Genomic DNA, 17,019 nt, shown 5'->3' with positions numbered 1-17,019 from the left:
GATTTAATTTTAAAGAGTAAAGACACAATCAGCTCAGTAATTGGCCACGGGGGCTGGAGGGGCCAAGGCTAACCTGAGCTGGAGGAACGTGGGTGCCTGCCTGGATGCTCAGAGGCCAAGGGCTGTTCTGAGACCTGCTTGGACACCCGTGCAGATGGAACAAAGGATCCGCCCAGTCCCAAGAGGGCCCCACCAGCCCTCACGAACGCAACACCAGACTTCCCTGGTGGCGCAGTGGTTAAGAATCCACCTGCCAATGCAGGGGACACGGGTTTGAGCCCTGGTCCGGGAAGATCCCACATGCTGTGGAGCAACTAAGCCCGTGCACCACAACTACTGAGCCTGCGCTCTAGAACCCGCGAGCCCCGACTGCTGAAGCCCACGCGCTTAGAGCCTGTGCTCTGCAACAAGAGAAGCCACCGCAATGAGAAGCCCCCACTCGCCGCAACTAGAGAAAGCCTCCGGGCAGCAATGCAGACCCAACACAGCCCAAAATTAATTAATTAATTAATTAAGAAAAAAAAAAGGCAGCACCTGGGGGCTGGCAGACTGATGCACCAAGTCTTCCATCACGTCTACTTAGTATCCTGCATGTCAGGGCCATGCTGGACCTGGGGCTGCCCAGACAGAGTGGGGCCTGCATCACCCTTCCCAGGAGGGAGGGTGGAGGGAAACCCTGCATGACCTCTGAGGCCCTAAGAACCCTTGACTAAGGCTGAGCTCAATTTGAAACAGTGGGTGACCAGAGCAGACATTTCATTCATCTATCAATGAGAATCCAGCACTGGAGGAGCAGAAAACAATGGCCTCGCTCAACCTTGACGCTAATCCTGACATGGACCCTAACCCTAAACTCTGATCCTGACCCTAAGCCCTGACCTAACCTTAGCCTAACCCGTACCCTAAACCTGTACCTTACCCTAACCCATGCTCTACCCGTATCCTACCTGTACCCCAATTCTAACCCATACCCTAACACCCACTCTAACACAGAACCCAAACACCCTGAGACCAAAACCATAAACCTAAACCAGTAAGCAAAACCATAACCATAACCAAACCATAAAATATAGTCATTAACCATACCCATAAATAACTCATTAACCATAAAACTTAAACCATAACAGCAACCATAAACCATACACAGCCCCAACCCTCACACCAGCCCCAGCCCTAATGCTAACCCTCCAAACCACTTACACCAAGCCAAGTCTAATCAGATTATACAAATACATCTTGAAAAAGAAAACTGGGGAATACTCTGGTGGCCCAGTGGTTAGGACTCTGTGCTTTCACTGCCAAGGGCTCGGGTTCGATCCCTGACTGGGGAACTAAGATCCCACAAGCCATGGGATGTGGCCAAAGTAAATAAATAATTAAAATGAAATAAAACCACTATTTTAAAAAAGATTTTAAAAATAAAGGAAAAAAACAAGAAAACTACCCCAGTACAACTTATAAATAGGAATGTAAAAATCTATCACACAATAATAGCAACATGAAACCAACAGAACTTTAAATGGATAATGCCATAAGCCAAGTATCTCTACACCAGGAATTTCAGGTTGCTCAACATATGAAAAGTAAGCAATGTATTCAACCACAATAATGGTGTGAAGTAAAAACACATAATCATATCAATTAATGCAAAACATCTACAATGAAAATCCAGCGTTATTTCATGAAAAACACTCAAGAAAGCAGGAATAAAAGGAAAGTTGTTCAATATGGAAAAGAGTAGTACAAAAAGCCACAGCAAACATCATGCTCAACGTTAAAGACTGAAAGATTTACTCCTGAAATCAGGAACAGGGCCAGGAAGCTGGCCTTCATCACCGTTACTCAATAGTGTACTGGAAGTTCTACCCAGAATCTTGAGGAAAGAAAGAAAAGGCATCCATGGGTGAATGGAAAAATTAAAACCGGGTCTCTTCACAGAACATAGGTCACATCATCTTATATATAAAACTACCTATAATCAGCAAAGAAATTATTTGAGCTAATCAACTAATTAATAAGCAAAGTTACAGAACAAAATATCAAGTCATGAAAATCTATCTTATATGCATCCGCTGGCAAAAAATAATCTGAAAAAGAATTTATGAGAACAATTCCATTTTTAATAATGTCAACATCAATATTTAGGAGTATATTTAATCAAGGTACAAGACTTGTTTTTATGTATGTAAAGTTGTATGTTGGAAATTACTGGAAAGTCAATTACTTTTCAAAACATCATGTATGTCAACAGCATGCCAGAAAAGCAGAGAAAACATCAAACTTCCATATAGAAGCCAAGCCTTACCCAGATCCAGTTCACCCAAAGTCCACATGTCATTCAGAGGCACTGTGGGAAGGTTATATTAGGAGCCGCTGTCCTCCGTGTTGTGGACGACCTGGATATGGTAGAAACAGTGGGATTTTTGAATTCCAATGTTCCACTTCAGTCCACAGAAAAACTATTAGAACTAATAAATCAATTCAGTAAAGTTGCAAAATCAATACACAGAAATCAGTTGCCTTTCTAATCACTAATAATGAACCATCAGAAAGAGAAAGAAAGCAACCCTATTTACAACTGCATCAAAAAGAACAAAATACCTGGGAATAAAGTCAACCAAGGAGGTGAAAGACCTGCACACTGAAAACTTGAAGACATTGATGAAGACATTGCAAAACACACCAATAAATGGAAAGATATCCTGTTCTCATGGAATGGAACAATTAATATTGTTAAAATATCCATGCTACCCAAAGCAGTGGACACAGTGAATGCAATCCCTCCCAAAATTCCATGGTATTTTCCCCCCAAATAGAGCAAATCCTCCTAATATCTGTGGGGAACCACAAAGGACCCCAAATAGCCAAAGAAACCCTGAAAAAAGAGAACGGGCATCTCCCTCCCTGCCGTCACACTCTGCTGAGAAGCTACAGTCACCAAAACAGTGTGGAACTGGCTCAAAACGGGCACAGGGACCAGAGGAACAGGACAGAGAGACCAGAATTCAACCCACACGGACGGGGTCGGTGAATTTATGACACAGGGACCAAGGACACACCAAGGAGCACGACACGCCCCACGATAAATGGTGCTGGGAAAACTGGACGCCCCATAACTCACGCTGGCTACCCTGCACACAAACCTGACCAAACACCCAGCTTTCCACGCCAAGCCCTCCCTCGCTCACACGAAGACGGACCCCCTCAACGGTCAGTCGCCCACAGGAAGCTTCTCCCCACTTTTCCTCACCGTCTCTTCACCTTTTCCTCAGGCATCACCTGGGTCCTCAGGAAACCTAGTTCCCTAGTCAGCGTGGACGCAGCCCCACTTTGTCCTGAAGCCGAAACCCCAGCGAGTCCTAAGGAGACGGAGACCGAGCTCCTCTCAGCAGAGACGCTGAGCCGGGCGTCCTACCCGAAGGCCCCCGCCCCCGCCCCCGCCCCCGCGCCTGAGGCGGCTCAACTCCTCTCAGCTGCCCTCACAATCGAGTTCCATGGAATGAGCATGCGCTGTGGGTCAGAGAGGCGAACTCGGCGCCACCCTGTGGTCAGTGCAGGAAGTGCAGGCCGCGCCTCCCTCACAGGTCACTGGGGGCAGCGTGCCCTACTGACAGGACTGCTGAATCCATTCAACTGGAAATTCAGACTGAAATGGAGTCTCTATCCCAAAAGTTTTCTAAAAGTAGTTAAGGAACAATTAATTGGAAACCATTTGGAATGAAGTGAATGTAGATGCAAACTTTACAACTTATACCAAATTCACTCAAAGTTATTCAGAGGCAAATTTTATTTTAGTTTATAATTTATGTTTGGCTGCGTTGGGTCTTCGTTGCTGCATGTGGGCTTCCTCTAGTTGCGTCGAGCGGGGCTACTCTTTGTTGCGGTGCACGGGCTTCTCATTGCGGTGGCTTCTCTTGTGGGCGAGCACGGGCTCTAGGCGCGCAGGCTTCAGTAGTTGTGCCGCGCAGGCTTGGTTGCTCTGCGGCATGTGGGATCTTCCCAGACCAGGGCTCGAACCCGTGTCCCCTGCATTGGCAGGCGGACTCTTAACCACTGCGTCACCAGGGAAGTCCCCACAGACAAACTTTAAATACAAAACTATTCAAGGGGCTTCCCTGGTGGCGCAGTGGTTGAGAATCTGCCTGCTAATGCAGGGGACACGGGTTCGAGCCCTGGTCTGGGAAGATCCCACATGCCGCGGAGCAACTAGGCCCGTGAGCCACAACTACTGAGCCTGCGCGTCTGGAGCCTGTGCTCCGCAACAAGAGAGGCCGCGATAGTGAGAGGCCCGCGCACCGCGATGAAGAGTGGCCCCCGCTTGCCACAACTAGAGAAAGTCTTCGCACAGAAACGAAGACCCAACACAGCCAAAAATAAATAAATTAATTAATCAATTAAAAAGAAAAGCTGTCTCTCAAATTTAACTTCCAGAATATATTCAGGAAAAACGCATACGCCCTTTTTGGCCAACCAAAGAAGCGGGCAATGCAAATCAACACTACAAAGAGGTATCACTTCGAATCAGAAAAAAGGACCATCCTCACAAAGGGTAAAAACCAGATATGCAGGACAAGGAGAGGAGAAAAGGGAGCCTCGTTACGCTGAAGGGGGGAAGGTAAATTGCCAACGGCCACTCTGGAGAAGTGTGCTGTGTTTCCTAAAACATCTAAAAAACAGAGCTACAAAGCATAGGGCGCTTCCACTCATGGGCCTATATGTTGGAAAATCCAAAAATCCACAGGACGCAGGCACCCCGTTTACTGCTGCTATGTTTACAACAGCCTCGACTTGGGTACAACTTCATAGTCCTTGGAAGGAAAAAATGGTGAAAGAAAATTTGATACTTAAGCACAACGGAATATTACTCAGCCCTGAAATCAATGAAATGAGGCCAGTTGCAGTGACTCAGGGGGACTTATGTATGGTCATTGAGAGTGAAATAAGTTAGACAGCAAGAGAAACTTATCATAAGATATCACTTATAAAGGGAATCTAAACATCGCCAACCGTGAACTGAATTACAAACAGAACACCATCACACATTTACAAAACACACTTACGGCTGCTTAAGGGGAAAAGTGTGGTGCGTTGATGCATAAACCAGGAGGTTGAAATTGGCACAGATACCGTTCCATACGCCAATAATGTAATCGCCAAGACATACTCATTGTTCAAGGAACTGGACTCAGCACACTCTATTCACAGAAAAAACATATATCTGACTACTAGAAACTAGAAAAGAATTTACTGATGTCTCTCTGTAAGTGACTCAAGTGGATGCACAGCACCAAGAAACACAACATTGCAAATCAGCTACACCCCATTATAAAAATTAATTATAAAAAGAGAAAGACAGTGAGAGAGAGAGGAATTCTTACAAAATTCAATCAGGGGCTGTGAGGCAACTGGACTGACCACATCTACACTCACAGCTGAATGGGACGTAAGGCTGGACACCCTAACCCTAAACCCTAACCCTAACCCAACCCTAACCCTACCTTAACCCTAACCCTAACCCAACACTAACCCTAACCCTAAACCTAAACCCTAACCCTAACCCCTAACCCTAACCCAACCCTAAGCCTAACCCTAACCCCTAGCCCTAGCCCTAACCCTGACCCTAACCCTTAACCCCTAACCCCTAACCCTAACCAAGTTCACAAGTAAACTTCTCGCCCACCTGGAGAGAGCGATTTAATTTTAAAGAGTAAAGACACAATCAGCTCAGTAATTGGCCACGGGGGCTGGAGGGGCCAAGGTTAACCTGAGCTGGAGGAACGTGGGTGCCTGCCTGGATGCTCAGAGGCCAAGGGCTGTTCTGAGACCTGCTTGGACACCCGTGCAGATGGAACAAAGGATCCGCCCAGTCCCAAGAGGGCCCCACCAGCCCTCAGGAACGCAACACCAGACTTCCCTGGTGGCGCAGTGGTTAAGAATCCACCTGCCAATGCAGGGGACACGGGTTTGAGCCCTGGTCCGGGAAGATCCCACATGCTGTGGAGCAACTAAGCCCGTGCACCACAACTACTGAGCCTGCGCTCTAGAACCCGCGAGCCCCGACTGCTGAAGCCCACGCGCTTAGAGCCTGTGCTCTGCAACAAGAGAAGCCACCGCAATGAGAAGCCCCCACTCGCCGCAACTAGAGAAAGCCTCCGGGCAGCAATGCAGACCCAACACAGCCCAAAATTAATTAATTAATTAATTAAGAAAAAAAAAAGGCAGCACCTGGGGGCTGGCAGACTGATGCACCAAGTCTTCCATCACGTCTACTTAGTATCCTGCATGTCAGGGCCATGCTGGACCTGGGGCTGCCCAGACAGAGTGGGGCCTGCATCACCCTTCCCAGGAGGGAGGGTGGAGGGAAACCCTGCATGACCTCTGAGGCCCTAAGAACCCTTGACTAAGGCTGAGCTCAATTTGAAACAGTGGGTGACCAGAGCAGACATTTCATTCATCTATCAATGAGAATCCAGCACTGGAGGAGCAGAAAACAATGGCCTCGCTCAACCTTGACGCTAATCCTGACATGGACCCTAACCCTAAACTCTGATCCTGACCCTAAGCCCTGACCTAACCTTAGCCTAACCCGTACCCTAAACCTGTACCTTACCCTAACCCATGCTCTACCCGTATCCTACCTGTACCCCAATTCTAACCCATACCCTAACACCCACTCTAACACAGAACCCAAACACCCTGAGACCAAAACCATAAACCTAAACCAGTAAGCAAAACCATAACCATAACCAAACCATAAAATATAGTCATTAACCATACCCATAAATAACTCATTAACCATAAAACTTAAACCATAACAGCAACCATAAACCATACACAGCCCCAACCCTCACACCAGCCCCAGCCCTAATGCTAACCCTCCAAACCACTTACACCAAGCCAAGTCTAATCAGATTATACAAATACATCTTGAAAAAGAAAACTGGGGAATACTCTGGTGGCCCAGTGGTTAGGACTCTGTGCTTTCACTGCCAAGGGCTCGGGTTCGATCCCTGACTGGGGAACTAAGATCCCACAAGCCATGGGATGTGGCCAAAGTAAATAAATAATTAAAATGAAATAAAACCACTATTTTAAAAAAGATTTTAAAAATAAAGGAAAAAAACAAGAAAACTACCCCAGTACAACTTATAAATAGGAATGTAAAAATCTATCACACAATAATAGCAACATGAAACCAACAGAACTTTAAATGGATAATGCCATAAGCCAAGTATCTCTACACCAGGAATTTCAGGTTGCTCAACATATGAAAAGTAAGCAATGTATTCAACCACAATAATGGTGTGAAGTAAAAACACATAATCATATCAATTAATGCAAAAAATCTACAATGAAAATCCAGCGTTATTTCATGAAAAACACTCAAGAAAGCAGGAATAAAAGGAAAGTTGTTCAATATGGAAAAGAGTAGTACAAAAAGCCACAGCAAACATCATGCTCAACGTTAAAGACTGAAAGATTTACTCCTGAAATCAGGAACAGGGCCAGGAAGCTGGCCTTCATCACCGTTACTCAATAGTGTACTGGAAGTTCTACCCAGAATCTTGAGGAAAGAAAGAAAAGGCATCCATGGGTGAATGGAAAAATTAAAACCGGGTCTCTTCACAGAACATAGGTCACATCATCTTATATATAAAACTACCTATAATCAGCAAAGAAATTATTTGAGCTAATCAACTAATTAATAAGCAAAGTTACAGAACAAAATATCAAGTCATGAAAATCTATCTTATATGCATCCGCTGGCAAAAAATAATCTGAAAAAGAATTTATGAGAACAATTCCATTTTTAATAATGTCAACATCAATATTTAGGAGTATATTTAATCAAGGTACAAGACTTGTTTTTATGTATGTAAAGTTGTATGTTGGAAATTACTGGAAAGTCAATTACTTTTCAAAACATCATGTATGTCAACAGCATGCCAGAAAAGCAGAGAAAACATCAAACTTCCATATAGAAGCCAAGCCTTACCCAGATCCAGTTCACCCAAAGTCCACATGTCATTCAGAGGCACTGTGGGAAGGTTATATTAGGAGCCGCTGTCCTCCGTGTTGTGGACGACCTGGATATGGTAGAAACAGTGGGATTTTTGAATTCCAATGTTCCACTTCAGTCCACAGAAAAACTATTAGAACTAATAAATCAATTCAGTAAAGTTGCAAAATCAATACACAGAAATCAGTTGCCTTTCTAATCACTAATAATGAACCATCAGAAAGAGAAAGAAAGCAACCCTATTTACAACTGCATCAAAAAGAACAAAATACCTGGGAATAAAGTCAACCAAGGAGGTGAAAGACCTGCACACTGAAAACTTGAAGACATTGATGAAGACATTGCAAAACACACCAATAAATGGAAAGATATCCTGTTCTCATGGAATGGAACAATTAATATTGTTAAAATATCCATGCTACCCAAAGCAGTGGACACAGTGAATGCAATCCCTCCCAAAATTCCATGGTATTTTCCCCCCAAATAGAGCAAATCCTCCTAATATCTGTGGGGAACCACAAAGGACCCCAAATAGCCAAAGAAACCCTGAAAAAAGAGAACGGGCATCTCCCTCCCTGCCGTCACACTCTGCTGAGAAGCTACAGTCACCAAAACAGTGTGGAACTGGCTCAAAACGGGCACAGGGACCAGAGGAACAGGACAGAGAGACCAGAATTCAACCCACACGGACGGGGTCGGTGAATTTATGACACAGGGACCAAGGACACACCAAGGAGCACGACACGCCCCACGATAAATGGTGCTGGGAAAACTGGACGCCCCATAACTCACGCTGGCTACCCTGCACACAAACCTGACCAAACACCCAGCTTTCCACGCCAAGCCCTCCCTCGCTCACACGAAGACGGACCCCCTCAACGGTCAGTCGCCCACAGGAAGCTTCTCCCCACTTTTCCTCACCGTCTCTTCACCTTTTCCTCAGGCATCACCTGGGTCCTCAGGAAACCTAGTTCCCTAGTCAGCGTGGACGCAGCCCCACTTTGTCCTGAAGCCGAAACCCCAGCGAGTCCTAAGGAGACGGAGACCGAGCTCCTCTCAGCAGAGACGCTGAGCCGGGCGTCCTACCCGAAGGCCCCCGCCCCCGCCCCCGCCCCCGCGCCTGAGGCGGCTCAACTCCTCTCAGCTGCCCTCACAATCGAGTTCCATGGAATGAGCATGCGCTGTGGGTCAGAGAGGCGAACTCGGCGCCACCCTGTGGTCAGTGCAGGAAGTGCAGGCCGCGCCTCCCTCACAGGTCACTGGGGGCAGCGTGCCCTACTGACAGGACTGCTGAATCCATTCAACTGGAAATTCAGACTGAAATGGAGTCTCTATCCCAAAAGTTTTCTAAAAGTAGTTAAGGAACAATTAATTGGAAACCATTTGGAATGAAGTGAATGTAGATGCAAACTTTACAACTTATACCAAATTCACTCAAAGTTATTCAGAGGCAAATTTTATTTTAGTTTATAATTTATGTTTGGCTGCGTTGGGTCTTCGTTGCTGCATGTGGGCTTCCTCTAGTTGCGTCGAGCGGGGCTACTCTTTGTTGCGGTGCACGGGCTTCTCATTGCGGTGGCTTCTCTTGTGGGCGAGCACGGGCTCTAGGCGCGCAGGCTTCAGTAGTTGTGCCGCGCAGGCTTGGTTGCTCTGCGGCATGTGGGATCTTCCCAGACCAGGGCTCGAACCCGTGTCCCCTGCATTGGCAGGCGGACTCTTAACCACTGCGTCACCAGGGAAGTCCCCACAGACAAACTTTAAATACAAAACTATTCAAGGGGCTTCCCTGGTGGCGCAGTGGTTGAGAATCTGCCTGCTAATGCAGGGGACACGGGTTCGAGCCCTGGTCTGGGAAGATCCCACATGCCGCGGAGCAACTAGGCCCGTGAGCCACAACTACTGAGCCTGCGCGTCTGGAGCCTGTGCTCCGCAACAAGAGAGGCCGCGATAGTGAGAGGCCCGCGCACCGCGATGAAGAGTGGCCCCCGCTTGCCACAACTAGAGAAAGTCTTCGCACAGAAACGAAGACCCAACACAGCCAAAAATAAATAAATTAATTAATCAATTAAAAAGAAAAGCTGTCTCTCAAATTTAACTTCCAGAATATATTCAGGAAAAACGCATACGCCCTTTTTGGCCAACCAAAGAAGCGGGCAATGCAAATCAACACTACAAAGAGGTATCACTTCGAATCAGAAAAAAGGACCATCCTCACAAAGGGTAAAAACCAGATATGCAGGACAAGGAGAGGAGAAAAGGGAGCCTCGTTACGCTGAAGGGGGGAAGGTAAATTGCCAACGGCCACTCTGGAGAAGTGTGCTGTGTTTCCTAAAACATCTAAAAAACAGAGCTACAAAGCATAGGGCGCTTCCACTCATGGGCCTATATGTTGGAAAATCCAAAAATCCACAGGACGCAGGCACCCCGTTTACTGCTGCTATGTTTACAACAGCCTCGACTTGGGTACAACTTCATAGTCCTTGGAAGGAAAAAATGGTGAAAGAAAATTTGATACTTAAGCACAACGGAATATTACTCAGCCCTGAAATCAATGAAATGAGGCCAGTTGCAGTGACTCAGGGGGACTTATGTATGGTCATTGAGAGTGAAATAAGTTAGACAGCAAGAGAAACTTATCATAAGATATCACTTATAAAGGGAATCTAAACATCGCCAACCGTGAACTGAATTACAAACAGAACACCATCACACATTTACAAAACACACTTACGGCTGCTTAAGGGGAAAAGTGTGGTGCGTTGATGCATAAACCAGGAGGTTGAAATTGGCACAGATACCGTTCCATACGCCAATAATGTAATCGCCAAGACATACTCATTGTTCAAGGAACTGGACTCAGCACACTCTATTCACAGAAAAAACATATATCTGACTACTAGAAACTAGAAAAGAATTTACTGATGTCTCTCTGTAAGTGACTCAAGTGGATGCACAGCACCAAGAAACACAACATTGCAAATCAGCTACACCCCATTATAAAAATTAATTATAAAAAGAGAAAGACAGTGAGAGAGAGAGGAATTCTTACAAAATTCAATCAGGGGCTGTGAGGCAACTGGACTGACCACATCTACACTCACAGCTGAATGGGACGTAAGGCTGGACACCCTAACCCTAAACCCTAACCCTAACCCAACCCTAACCCTACCTTAACCCTAACCCTAACCCAACACTAACCCTAACCCTAAACCTAAACCCTAACCCTAACCCCTAACCCTAACCCAACCCTAAGCCTAACCCTAACCCCTAGCCCTAGCCCTAACCCTGACCCTAACCCTTAACCCCTAACCCCTAACCCTAACCAAGTTCACAAGTAAACTTCTCGCCCACCTGGAGAGAGCGATTTAATTTTAAAGAGTAAAGACACAATCAGCTCAGTAATTGGCCACGGGGGCTGGAGGGGCCAAGGTTAACCTGAGCTGGAGGAACGTGGGTGCCTGCCTGGATGCTCAGAGGCCAAGGGCTGTTCTGAGACCTGCTTGGACACCCGTGCAGATGGAACAAAGGATCCGCCCAGTCCCAAGAGGGCCCCACCAGCCCTCAGGAACGCAACACCAGACTTCCCTGGTGGCGCAGTGGTTAAGAATCCACCTGCCAATGCAGGGGACACGGGTTTGAGCCCTGGTCCGGGAAGATCCCACATGCTGTGGAGCAACTAAGCCCGTGCACCACAACTACTGAGCCTGCGCTCTAGAACCCGCGAGCCCCGACTGCTGAAGCCCACGCGCTTAGAGCCTGTGCTCTGCAACAAGAGAAGCCACCGCAATGAGAAGCCCCCACTCGCCGCAACTAGAGAAAGCCTCCGGGCAGCAATGCAGACCCAACACAGCCCAAAATTAATTAATTAATTAATTAAGAAAAAAAAAAGGCAGCACCTGGGGGCTGGCAGACTGATGCACCAAGTCTTCCATCACGTCTACTTAGTATCCTGCATGTCAGGGCCATGCTGGACCTGGGGCTGCCCAGACAGAGTGGGGCCTGCATCACCCTTCCCAGGAGGGAGGGTGGAGGGAAACCCTGCATGACCTCTGAGGCCCTAAGAACCCTTGACTAAGGCTGAGCTCAATTTGAAACAGTGGGTGACCAGAGCAGACATTTCATTCATCTATCAATGAGAATCCAGCACTGGAGGAGCAGAAAACAATGGCCTCGCTCAACCTTGACGCTAATCCTGACATGGACCCTAACCCTAAACTCTGATCCTGACCCTAAGCCCTGACCTAACCTTAGCCTAACCCGTACCCTAAACCTGTACCTTACCCTAACCCATGCTCTACCCGTATCCTACCTGTACCCCAATTCTAACCCATACCCTAACACCCACTCTAACACAGAACCCAAACACCCTGAGACCAAAACCATAAACCTAAACCAGTAAGCAAAACCATAACCATAACCAAACCATAAAATATAGTCATTAACCATACCCATAAATAACTCATTAACCATAAAACTTAAACCATAACAGCAACCATAAACCATACACAGCCCCAACCCTCACACCAGCCCCAGCCCTAATGCTAACCCTCCAAACCACTTACACCAAGCCAAGTCTAATCAGATTATACAAATACATCTTGAAAAAGAAAACTGGGGAATACTCTGGTGGCCCAGTGGTTAGGACTCTGTGCTTTCACTGCCAAGGGCTCGGGTTCGATCCCTGACTGGGGAACTAAGATCCCACAAGCCATGGGATGTGGCCAAAGTAAATAAATAATTAAAATGAAATAAAACCACTATTTTAAAAAAGATTTTAAAAATAAAGGAAAAAAACAAGAAAACTACCCCAGTACAACTTATAAATATGAATGTAAAAATCTATCACACAATAATAGCAACATGAAACCAACAGAACTTTAAATGGATAATGCCATAAGCCAAGTATCTCTACACCAGGAATTTCAGGTTGCTCAACATATGAAAAGTAAGCAATGTATTCAACCACAATAATGGTGTGAAGTAAAAACACATAATCATATCAATTAATGCAAAAAATCTACAATGAAAATCCAGTGTTATTTCATGAAAAACACTCAAGAAAGCAGGAATAAAAGGAAAGTTGTTCAATATGGAAAAGAGTAGTACAAAAAGCCACAGCAAACATCATGCTCAACGTTAAAGACTGAAAGATTTACTCCTGAAATCAGGAACAGGGCCAGGAAGCTGGCCTTCATCACCGTTACTCAATAGTGTACTGGAAGTTCTACCCAGAATCTTGAGGAAAGAAAGAAAAGGCATCCATGGGTGAATGGAAAAATTAAAACCGGGTCTCTTCACAGAACATAGGTCACATCATCTTATATATAAAACTACCTATAATCAGCAAAGAAATTATTTGAGCTAATCAACTAATTAATAAGCAAAGTTACAGAACAAAATATCAAGTCATGAAAATCTATCTTATATGCATCCGCTGGCAAAAAATAATCTGAAAAAGAATTTATGAGAACAATTCCATTTTTAATAATGTCAACATCAATATTTAGGAGTATATTTAATCAAGGTACAAGACTTGTTTTTATGTATGTAAAGTTGTATGTTGGAAATTACTGGAAAGTCAATTACTTTTCAAAACATCATGTATGTCAACAGCATGCCAGAAAAGCAGAGAAAACATCAAACTTCCATATAGAAGCCAAGCCTTACCCAGATCCAGTTCACCCAAAGTCCACATGTCATTCAGAGGCACTGTGGGAAGGTTATATTAGGAGCCGCTGTCCTCCGTGTTGTGGACGACCTGGATATGGTAGAAACAGTGGGATTTTTGAATTCCAATGTTCCACTTCATTCCACAGAAAAACTATTAGAACTAATAAATCAATTCAGTAAAGTTGCAAAATCAATACACAGAAATCAGTTGCCTTTCTAATCACTAATAATGAACCATCAGAAAGAGAAAGAAAGCAACCCTATTTACAACTGCATCAAAAAGAACAAAATACCCGGGAATAAAGTCAACCAAGGAGGTGAAAGACCTGCACACTGAAAACTTGAAGACATTGATGAAGACATTGCAAAACACACCAATAAATGGAAAGATATCCTGTTCTCATGGAATGGAACAATTAATATTGTTAAAATATCCATGCTACCCAAAGCAGTGGACACAGTGAATGCAATCCCTCCCAAAATTCCATGGTATTTTCCCCCCAAATAGAGCAAATCCTCCTAATATCTGTGGGGAACCACAAAGGACCCCAAATAGCCAAAGAAACCCTGAAAAAAGAGAACGGGCATCTCCCTCCCTGCCGTCACACTCTGCTGAGAAGCTACAGTCACCAAAACAGTGTGGAACTGGCTCAAAACGGGCACAGGGACCAGAGGAACAGGACAGAGAGACCAGAATTCAACCCACACGGACGGGGTCGGTGAATTTATGACACAGGGACCAAGGACACACCAAGGAGCACGACACGCCCCACGATAAATGGTGCTGGGAAAACTGGACGCCCCATAACTCACGCTGGCTACCCTGCACACAAACCTGACCAAACACCCAGCTTTCCACGCCAAGCCCTCCCTCGCTCACACGAAGAGGGACCCCCTCAACGGTCAGTCGCCCACAGGAAGCTTCTCCCCACTTTTCCTCACCGTCTCTTCACCTTTTCCTCAGGCATCACCTGGGTCCTCAGGAAACCTAGTTCCCTAGTCAGCGTGGACGCAGCCCCACTTTGTCCTGAAGCCGAAACCCCAGCGAGTCCTAAGGAGACGGAGACCGAGCTCCTCTCAGCAGAGACGCTGAGCCGGGCGTCCTACCCGAAGGCCCCCGCCCCCGCCCCCGCGCCTGAGGCGGCTCAACTCCTCTCAGCTGCCCTCACAATCGAGTTCCATGGAACGAGCATGCGCTGTGGGTCAGAGAGGCGAACTCGGCGCCACCCTGTGGTCAGTGCAGGAAGTGCAGGCCGCGCCTCCCTCACAGGTCACTGGGGGCAGCGTGCCCTACTGACAGGACTGCTGAATCCATTCAACTGGAAATTCAGACTGAAATGGAGTCTCTATCCCAAAAGTTTTCTAAAAGTAGTTAAGGAACAATTAATTGGAAACCATTTGGAATGAAGTGAATGTAGATGCAAACTTTACAACTTATACCAAATTCACTCAAAGTTATTCAGAGGCAAATTTTATTTTAGTTTATAATTTATGTTTGGCTGCGTTGGGTCTTCGTTGCTGCATGTGGGCTTCCTCTAGTTGCGTCGAGCGGGGCTACTCTTTGTTGCGGTGCACGGGCTTCTCATTGCGGTGGCTTCTCTTGTGGGCGAGCACGGGCTCTAGGCGCGCAGGCTTCAGTAGTTGTGCCGCGCAGGCTTGGTTGCTCTGCGGCATGTGGGATCTTCCCAGACCAGGGCTCGAACCCGTGTCCCCTGCATTGGCAGGCGGACTCTTAACCACTGCGTCACCAGGGAAGTCCCCACAGACAAACTTTAAATACAAAACTATTCAAGGGGCTTCCCTGGTGGCGCAGTGGTTGAGAATCTGCCTGCTAATGCAGGGGACACGGGTTCGAGCCCTGGTCTGGGAAGATCCCACATGCCGTGGAGCAACTAGGCCCGTGAGCCACAACTACTGAGCCTGCGCGTCTGGAGCCTGTGCTCCGCAACAAGAGAGGCCGCGATAGTGAGAGGCCCGCGCACCGCGATGAAGAGTGGCCCCCGCTTGCCACAACTAGAGAAAGTCTTCGCACAGAAACGAAGACCCAACACAGCCAAAAATAAATAAATTAATTAATCAATTAAAAAGAAAAGCTGTCTCTCAAATTTAACTTCCAGAATATATTCAGGAAAAACGCATACGCCCTTTTTGGCCAACCAAAGAAGCGGGCAATGCAAATCAACACTACAAAGAGGTATCACTTCGAATCAGAAAAAAGGACCATCCTCACAAAGGGTAAAAACCAGATATGCAGGACAAGGAGAGGAGAAAAGGGAGCCTCGTTACGCTGAAGGGGGGAAGGTAAATTGCCAACGGCCACTCTGGAGAAGTGTGCTGTGTTTCCTAAAACATCTAAAAAACAGAGCTACAAAGCATAGGGCGCTTCCACTCATGGGCCTATATGTTGGAAAATCCAAAAATCCACAGGACGCAGGCACCCCGTTTACTGCTGCTATGTTTACAACAGCCTCGACTTGGGTACAACTTCATAGTCCTTGGAAGGAAAAAATGGTGAAAGAAAATTTGATACTTAAGCACAACGGAATATTACTCAGCCCTGAAATCAATGAAATGAGGCCAGTTGCAGTGACTCAGGGGGACTTATGTATGGTCATTGAGAGTGAAATAAGTTAGACAGCAAGAGAAACTTATCATAAGATATCACTTATAAAGGGAATCTAAACATCGCCAACCGTGAACTGAATTACAAACAGAACACCATCACACATTTACAAAACACACTTACGGCTGCTTAAGGGGAAAAGTGTGGTGCGTTGATGCATAAACCAGGAGGTTGAAATTGGCACAGATACCGTTCCATACGCCAATAATGTAATCGCCAAGACATACTCATTGTTCAAGGAACTGGACTCAGCACACTCTATTCACAGAAAAAACATATATCTGACTACTAGAAACTAGAAAAGAATTTACTGATGTCTCTCTGTAAGTGACTCAAGTGGATGCACAGCACCAAGAAACACAACATTGCAAATCAGCTACACCCCATTATAAAAATTAATTATAAAAAGAGAAAGACAGTGAGAGAGAGAGGAATTCTTACAAAATTCAATCAGGGGCTGTGAGGCAACTGGACTGACCACATCTACACTCACAGCTGAATGGGACGTAAGGCTGGACACCCTAACCCTAAACCCTAACCCTAACCCAACCCTAACCCTACCTTAACCCTAACCCTAACCCAACACTAACCCTAACCCTAAACCTAAACCCTAACCCTAACCCCTAACCCTAACCCAACCCTAAGCCTAACCCTAACCCCTAGCCCTAGCCCTAACCCTGACCCTAACCCTTAACCCCTAACCCCT

This window comes from Balaenoptera ricei, chromosome 16, assembly GCF_028023285.1.
Source record: "Balaenoptera ricei isolate mBalRic1 chromosome 16, mBalRic1.hap2, whole genome shotgun sequence".
NCBI classification, from domain to species: Eukaryota; Metazoa; Chordata; class Mammalia; order Artiodactyla; family Balaenopteridae; genus Balaenoptera; species Balaenoptera ricei.
The sequence above is the reverse complement of the archived record's forward strand: the minus strand, read 5'-3'. Positions refer to the sequence as shown.